Source organism: Solanum dulcamara, chromosome 1 (genome assembly GCF_947179165.1).
Source record: "Solanum dulcamara chromosome 1, daSolDulc1.2, whole genome shotgun sequence".
NCBI classification, from domain to species: Eukaryota; Viridiplantae; Streptophyta; class Magnoliopsida; order Solanales; family Solanaceae; genus Solanum; species Solanum dulcamara.
Genome location: NC_077237.1, coordinates 88,947,193 through 88,954,629, shown reverse-complemented (window position 1 = coordinate 88,954,629; position 7,437 = coordinate 88,947,193).

The following is a 7,437-nucleotide window of genomic DNA, read 5'->3' as shown; positions in this document are numbered from 1 at the left end:
CGGACACTACTATAGAATAATCCAAGAAAATTCGACCCGGACCCCTGGCACCTAAAAAATCTGTGGGCTAACACACACGAAAAAGTGGCAAAATTGCCTAATTCCTATTGCGAAGCCAATAAAATACTACTAAACCCCTCTACAGCGCTGCCGGGGCTACTGGAGTCGTTCCCCAGGTTGTTACGGGCGCTTCTATGGAAGAATGGAAGAAAATTTGACCCAATCCCCAGACACCTAAAAAATCTATGGGCTAACACACACGAAAAACTGGCAAAATCGCCTAATTCCTATGGCATCACCAAAATAATTCTCCTAAACCGCGATATAGCACCGCCGAGGCTACTGGAGTCGTTCCCCAGGTCGTTATAGATGCTGCTATGGAAGAATCTAAGAAAATTCGACAAGGACCCCCGGCACGTAAAAAATGTGTGGGCTAACACACACGAATAATTGGCAAAATAGCCTAATTCCTATTGCGTTCCTAATAAAATGCTCCTAAACCTCTCTAAAGCGCCGCCGGGGCTACTGAAGTCGTTCCCCATGTCGTTACTGTGGGCTACTTTGGAAGAATCCAAGAAAATTCGACACGGACCCCCGGCACCTAACAAAACCACCGGCTAACACACACGAAAAACTGGCAAAATCGCCTAATTCCTATTGCGCAGCTAATAAAATGCTCCTAAACCCCTATATAGCGCCGCCGGGGCTACTGGAGACGTTACCCAGGTCGTTACGGACGCTACTATAGAAGAATCCAAGAAAATTCAACCCGGACCCTGGCACCTAAAAATTCTGTGGGCTAACACACACGAAAAAGTGTCAAAATTGCCTAATTCCTATTGCGCCGCTAATAAAATGCTTCTAAACCCCTCTACAGCACCGCCAGGGCTACTGGAGTCGTTGCCCAGGTTGTTACGGGCACTACTATGGAAGAATCCAAGAAAATTTGACCCAATCCCCAGGCACCTAAAAAATCTGTGGGCTAACACACACGAAAAACTGGCAAAATTGCCTAATTCCTATTGCGTTGCCAATACAATTCTCCTAAACCCCTCTATAGCACCGCCGAGGTTACTGGAGTCGTTCCCCAGGTTGTTACGGACGCTGATATGGAAGAATGGAAGAAAATTTGACCCGAACCCCCGGCACCTAAAAAATTCGTGGGTTAACACACACGAAAAACTGGCAAAATCATTTAATTCCTATTGCGTCGCCAATAAAATGCTCCTAAACCTCTCTATAGCTCCGCCGGGGCAACTAGAGTCTTTCCCCAGGTCGTTATGGAAGCTACTATGGAAGAATCCAAGAAAATTCGACCCGGAGTCTCGGCACCTAAAAAATCCTTACGCTAACACACATAAAAACTGGCAAAATCGCCTAATTCCTATTACGTCGCCAATAAAATGCTCCTAAACCCCTCTATAGTGCCACCGGAGCTACTGGAGTCATTCCCCAGGTCGTTATGGAAGCTACTATGGAAGAATCCAAGAAAATTCGACCCAAACTCTCGGCACCTAAAAAATCCTTATGCTAACACACACGAAAAACTGGCAAAATCTCCTAATTCCTATTGTGTCGCCAATAAAATGCTCCTAAACCCCTCTATAGCGCCGCATGGGCTACTGGAGTTTTTCCCCAGGTCATTACAGATGTTACTATTGATGAATCCAAGAAAATTCGACCCAGACCCGCGGTACCTAAAAATTCTATGGGCTAACACACATGAAAAACTGGCAAAATTGCCTAATTCCTATTGCGTCGCTAATAAAATGCTCCTAAACCCCTCTATAGTGCCACCGGAGCTACTGGAGTCATTCCCCAGGTCATTACGGATGCTACTTTGGAAGAATCCAAGAAAATTCAACACAGACCCCTGACACTTAAAAAAACTGTGGGCTAACAAACACGAAAAACTGGCAAAATCGCCTAATTCGTATTGCGTCTCTAATAAAATGCTTCTAAACTCCTCTAAAGTGCCGCCGGGGCTACTGGAGTCGTTCTCCATGTTGTTACGGGCGCTACTATGGAAGAATCCAAGAAATTTTGACCCAATCCCAGGCACCTAAAAAATATGTGGGCTAATACACACGAAAAACTGGCAAAATCGCCTAATTCCTATGGCGTTGCCAAAACAACTCTCCTAAACCCCTTTATAGCACCACCGAGGCTACTCGAGTCGTTCCCCAGGTTGTTACGGACGTTGCTATGGAAGAATGGAAGAAAATTTGACCCGAACCCCTGGCAACTAAAAAATTCATGGGTTAACACACACGAAAAACTGGCAAAATTGCCTAATTCCTAATGCGTCGCCAATAAAATGCTCCTAAACCCCTCTACAGCGCCGCCAGGGCTACTGGAGTCATTCCCCAGGTCGTTACGGACGTTACAATGGAAATATTCAAGAAAATTCGACACTAACCCCCGGCACGTAAAAAATCTGTGGGCTAACACACACGAACAACTGGCAAAATTGCCTAATTCCTATTGCGTCCTCAATAAAATGTTCTGAAACCCCTCTATAGCGCCACCGGGGCTACTAGAGTCATTCCCCAAGTCGTTATGGACGCTACTATGGAAGAATCTAAGAAAATTCGACCCGAACCCCCGACACCTAAATAATCTGTGGGCTAACACACATGAAAAACTTGCAAAATCGCCTAATTTCTATTGCGTCTCCAATAAAATGCTCCTAAACCCCTCTAAAGAGCCACCAGGGCTACTGGAGTGGTTCCCATGTCGTTACGTATACTACTTTGGAAGAATCCAAGAAAATTTGACCAGAACCCCCGGTACCTAAAAAATCTGTGCGCTAACACACACGAAAAACTGGCAAAATCTCCTAATTCCTATTGTGTCGCCAATTAAATGCTCCTAAACCCCTCAATAGCACTGCCGGGGCTACTGGAGTCGTTCCCTAGGTCGTTATGGACGCTACTATAGAAGAATCTAAGAAAATTTGACCCAGAACCCTGGTACCTAAAAAATCCGTGGGCTAACACACACGAAAAACTGGCAAAATCTCTTAATTCCTATTGCGTCGCCAATAAAATGCTCCTAAACCCCTCTAAAGCACTGTCGGGGCTACTGGAGTCATTCCCCAGGTCGTTACGGACGCTACTATGGAAGAATCTAAGAAAATTTGACTCGGACCCCCGGCACCTAAAAATCTGTGGTCTAACACATACGAAAAACTGGCAAAACCTCCTAATTCCTATTGCGTTTCCAATAAAATGCTTCTAAACCCCTCTATAGTGCCGCCGGGGCTACTAGAGTCGTTCCCCAGGTCATTACAGACACTATTATGGAAGAATCGAAGAAAATTTGACCCGGACCCCTGGCACCTTAAAAATCTGTGGGCTAACACACACGAAAAACAAGCAAAATCGCCTAATTCATATTGTGTCGGCAATACAATGCTCCTAAACCCCTCTATAATGCTGCCGGGGCAATTGGAGTCGTTCCCCAGGTTGTTACGGACTCTACTATGGAAGAATTCAAGAAAATTCGACCAGGACCCCCGGCATCTAAAATATCCGTCGGCTAACACACACGAAAAACTAGCAAAATCACCTAAATCCTATTACGTCTCCAATAAAATGCTCCTAAACACCTCTAAAGCGACGCCGGGGCTAATAGAGTTGTTCCCCAGGTCATTACGGATGCTACTATTGAATAATCCAAGAAATTTTGACTCGGACCCCGGCACCTAAAAAATCTGCAGGCTAACACATACGAAAAATTGGCAAAATTGCCTAATTTTTATTATGCCGCCAATAAAATGATCCTAAACCCCTATATAGCGCCGCCGGGGCTACTGGAGACGTTCACCAGGTCGTTACGGACGCTACTATATAAGAATCCAAGAAAATTCGACCTGAACCCCTGGCACCTAAAAAATCTGTAGGCTAACACACACGAAAAAGTGGCAAAATTGCCTAATTCCTATTGCGAAGAAAATCAAATACTCCTAAACCCCTCTACAGCGCTGCCGGGGCTACTGGAGTCATTCCCCAGGTTGTTACGGGCGCTGCTATGGAAGAATGGAAGAAAATTTGACCCAATCCCGAGGCACCTAAAAAATCTGTGGGCTAACACACACGAAAAACTGGCAAAATCGCCTAATTCCTATTGCGTTGCCAAAACAATTCTCCTATACCGCTCTATAGCACCGCCGAGGCTACTGGAGTCATTCCCCAGGTAGTTACGGATGCTGCTATGGAAGAAAGAAAGAAAATTTGACCCGAACCCCCGACACGTAAAAAATCTGTGGACTAACACACACGAAAAACTGGCAAAATAGCCTAATTCCTATTGCGTCCCCAATAAAATGTTCCTAAACCCCTCTATAGCGCCACGGGGGCTACTGGAGTCGTTCCCCAGGTTGTTACGGGCGCTACTATAGAAGAATCCAAGAAAATTTGACCCAATCCCCAAGCACCTAACAAATCTGTGGGCTAACACACACGAAAAACTGGAAAAATCGCCTAATTCCTATTGCGTCGCCAAAGCAATTCTCCTAAACCCCTCTATAGCACCGCCGAGGCTACTGCAGTCATTCCCCAGGTTGTTACGGACGCTGCTATAGAAGAATGGAAGAAAATTTGACCCGAAACCCCGGCACCTAAAAAATTCGTGGGTTAACACACACAAAAAACTGGCAAAATAGCCTAATTCCTAATGTGTCGCCAATAAAATGCTCCTCAACCCCTCTACAGCACCGCCGGGTCTACTGGAGTCGTTCTCCAGGTCGTTACGGATGCTACTATGGAAATATCCAAGAAATATTCGACACGAACCCCCGAAACGTAAAAAATCTATGGGCTAACACACACGAAAAACTGGCAAAATCGCCTAATTCCTATTGCGTCCCCAATAAAATGTTCCTCAACCCCTCTATAGCGCCGCCGGGGCTACTAGAGTCGTTCCCCAGGTCGTTATGGACGCTACTATGGAAGAATCTAAGAAAATCGACCCGAACCCCCGGCACCTAAATAATCCGTGGGCTAACAGACATGAAAAACTTGCAAAATCCCCTAATTCCTATTGCGTCTCCAATAAAATGCTCCTAAACCCCTCTAAAGCGCCGCCGGGGCTACTGAAGTTGTTCCCCATGTCGTTACGGACGCTACTTTGGAAGAATCCAAGAAAATTTAACCCGGACCCCAGGTACCTAAAAAATCCGTGGGCTAACATACACGAAAAACTGGCAAAATCTCCTAATTCCTATTGCGTCGCAAATAAAATGCTCCTAAACCTCTCAATAGCACTGCCGGGGCTACTGGAGTCGTTCCCCAGGTCGTTACGGACGCTACTATGGAAGAATCTAAGAAAATTCGACCAGGACCCCCGACATCTAAAATATCCGTCGGCTAACACAAACAAAAAACTAGAAAAATCGCCTAATTCCTTTCGCGTTTCCAATAAAATGCTCCTAAACACCTCTAAAGCGACGCCGGGGCTACTAGAGTCGTTCCCCAGGTCATTACGGATGCTACAATTGAATAATCCAAGAAAATTTGACTCATACCCCCGGCACCTAAAAAATCCGCAGGCTAACACATACGAAAAACTGGCAAAATTGCCTAATTTTTATTGCACCTCCAAGAAAATGCTCCTAAACCCCTATATAGCGCCGCCGGGGCTACTGGAGACGTTCCCCAGGTCGTTACGGACACTACTATAGAATAATCCAAGAAAATTCGACCCGGACCCCTGGCACCTAAAAAATCTGTGGGCTAACACACACGAAAAAGTGGCAAAATTGCCTAATTCCTATTGCGAAGCCAATAAAATACTCCTAAACCCCTCTACCGCGCTGCCGGGGCTACTGGAGTCGTTCCCCATGTTGTTACGGGCGCTGCTATGGAAGAATGGAAGAAAATTTGACCTAATCCCCAGGCACCTAAAAAATCTGTGGGCTAACACACACGAAAAATTGGCAAAATCGCCTAATTCCTATTGCGTCGCCAAAACAATTCTCCTAAACCGCTCTATAGAACCGCCGAGGCTACTGGAGTTGTTCCCCAGGTAGTTACGGATGCTGCTATGGAAGAAAGGAAGAAAATTTGACCCGAACCCCCGGCATGTAAAAAATCTGTGGGCTAACACACACGAAAAACTGGCAAAATTGCCTAATTCCTATTGCGTTCCCAATAAAATGTTCCTAAACCCCTCTATAGCACCACCGGGGCTACTGGTGTCGTTCCCTATGTCGTTTCGGACGCTACTATGGAAGAATCTAAGAAAAATCGACCCGGACCCCCGGCACCTAAAAAATCTGTGGGCTAACACACACGATAAAGTGGCAAAATCTCATAATTCCTATTGCGTTGGCAATAAAATGCTCCTAAACCCCTCTATAGCACTGCCAGGGCAACTGGAGTTGTTCCCCATGTCGTTACGGACGCTACTATGGAAGAATCTAAGAAAATTTCACCCGAACCCCCGTTACCCAAAAAATCCGTTGGCTAACACACACGAAAAACTGGTAAAATCTCCTAATTCCTATTGCATCGCCAATAAAATGCTTCTAAACCCCTCTATACCACAGCCGGAGCTACTGGAGTCGTTCCCAATGTCGTTACGGACGTTACTATCGAAGAATCTAAGAAAATTTGACCCGAACCCCCGGCACCTAAAAATCTGTGGTCTAACACATACGAAAAACTGGCAAAACCTCCAAATTCCTATTGCGTCGCCAATAAAATGCTCCTAAACCCCTCTATAGTGTCGCCGGGGCTACTAGAGTCGTTCCCCAGGTCGTTACAGACACTACTATGGAAGATTCCAAGAAAATTTGACCCGAACCCCTGGCACCTTAAAAATCTGTGGGCTAACACACACAAAAAACTGGAAATCGCCTAATTCATATTGCGTCGCCAATACAATGCTCCTAAACCCCTCTATAATGCCACCGGGGCTACTGGAGACGTTCCCCAGGTTGTTACGGAATCTACTATGGAAGAATTCAAGAAAATTCGATCAGGACCCCCGGCACCTAAAATATCTGTCGGCTAACACACACGAAAAACTATCAAAATCGCTTAATTTCTATTGCGTCTCTAATGAAATGCTCCTAAACCCCTCTAAAGTGACGCAGGGGCTACTAGAGTCGTTCCCCATGTCGTTACGGATGCTACTATGGAAGAATCTAAGAAAATTTGACCCGGAACCCCGGCACCTAAAAAATCCGCGGGCTAACACACACGAAAAACTGGCAAAATCGCCTAATTCCTATTGCGCCGCCAATAAAATACTCCTAAACCCCTATATAGCACCGTCGGGGCTATTGGAGACGTTCTCCAGGTCGTTACGGACGCTACTATAGAAGAATCTAAGAAAATTCGACTCGGACCCGTGGCACCTAAAAAATCTGTGGGCTAACACACACGAAAAAGTGGCAAAATTGCCTAATTCCTATTGCGCCGCCAATAAAAT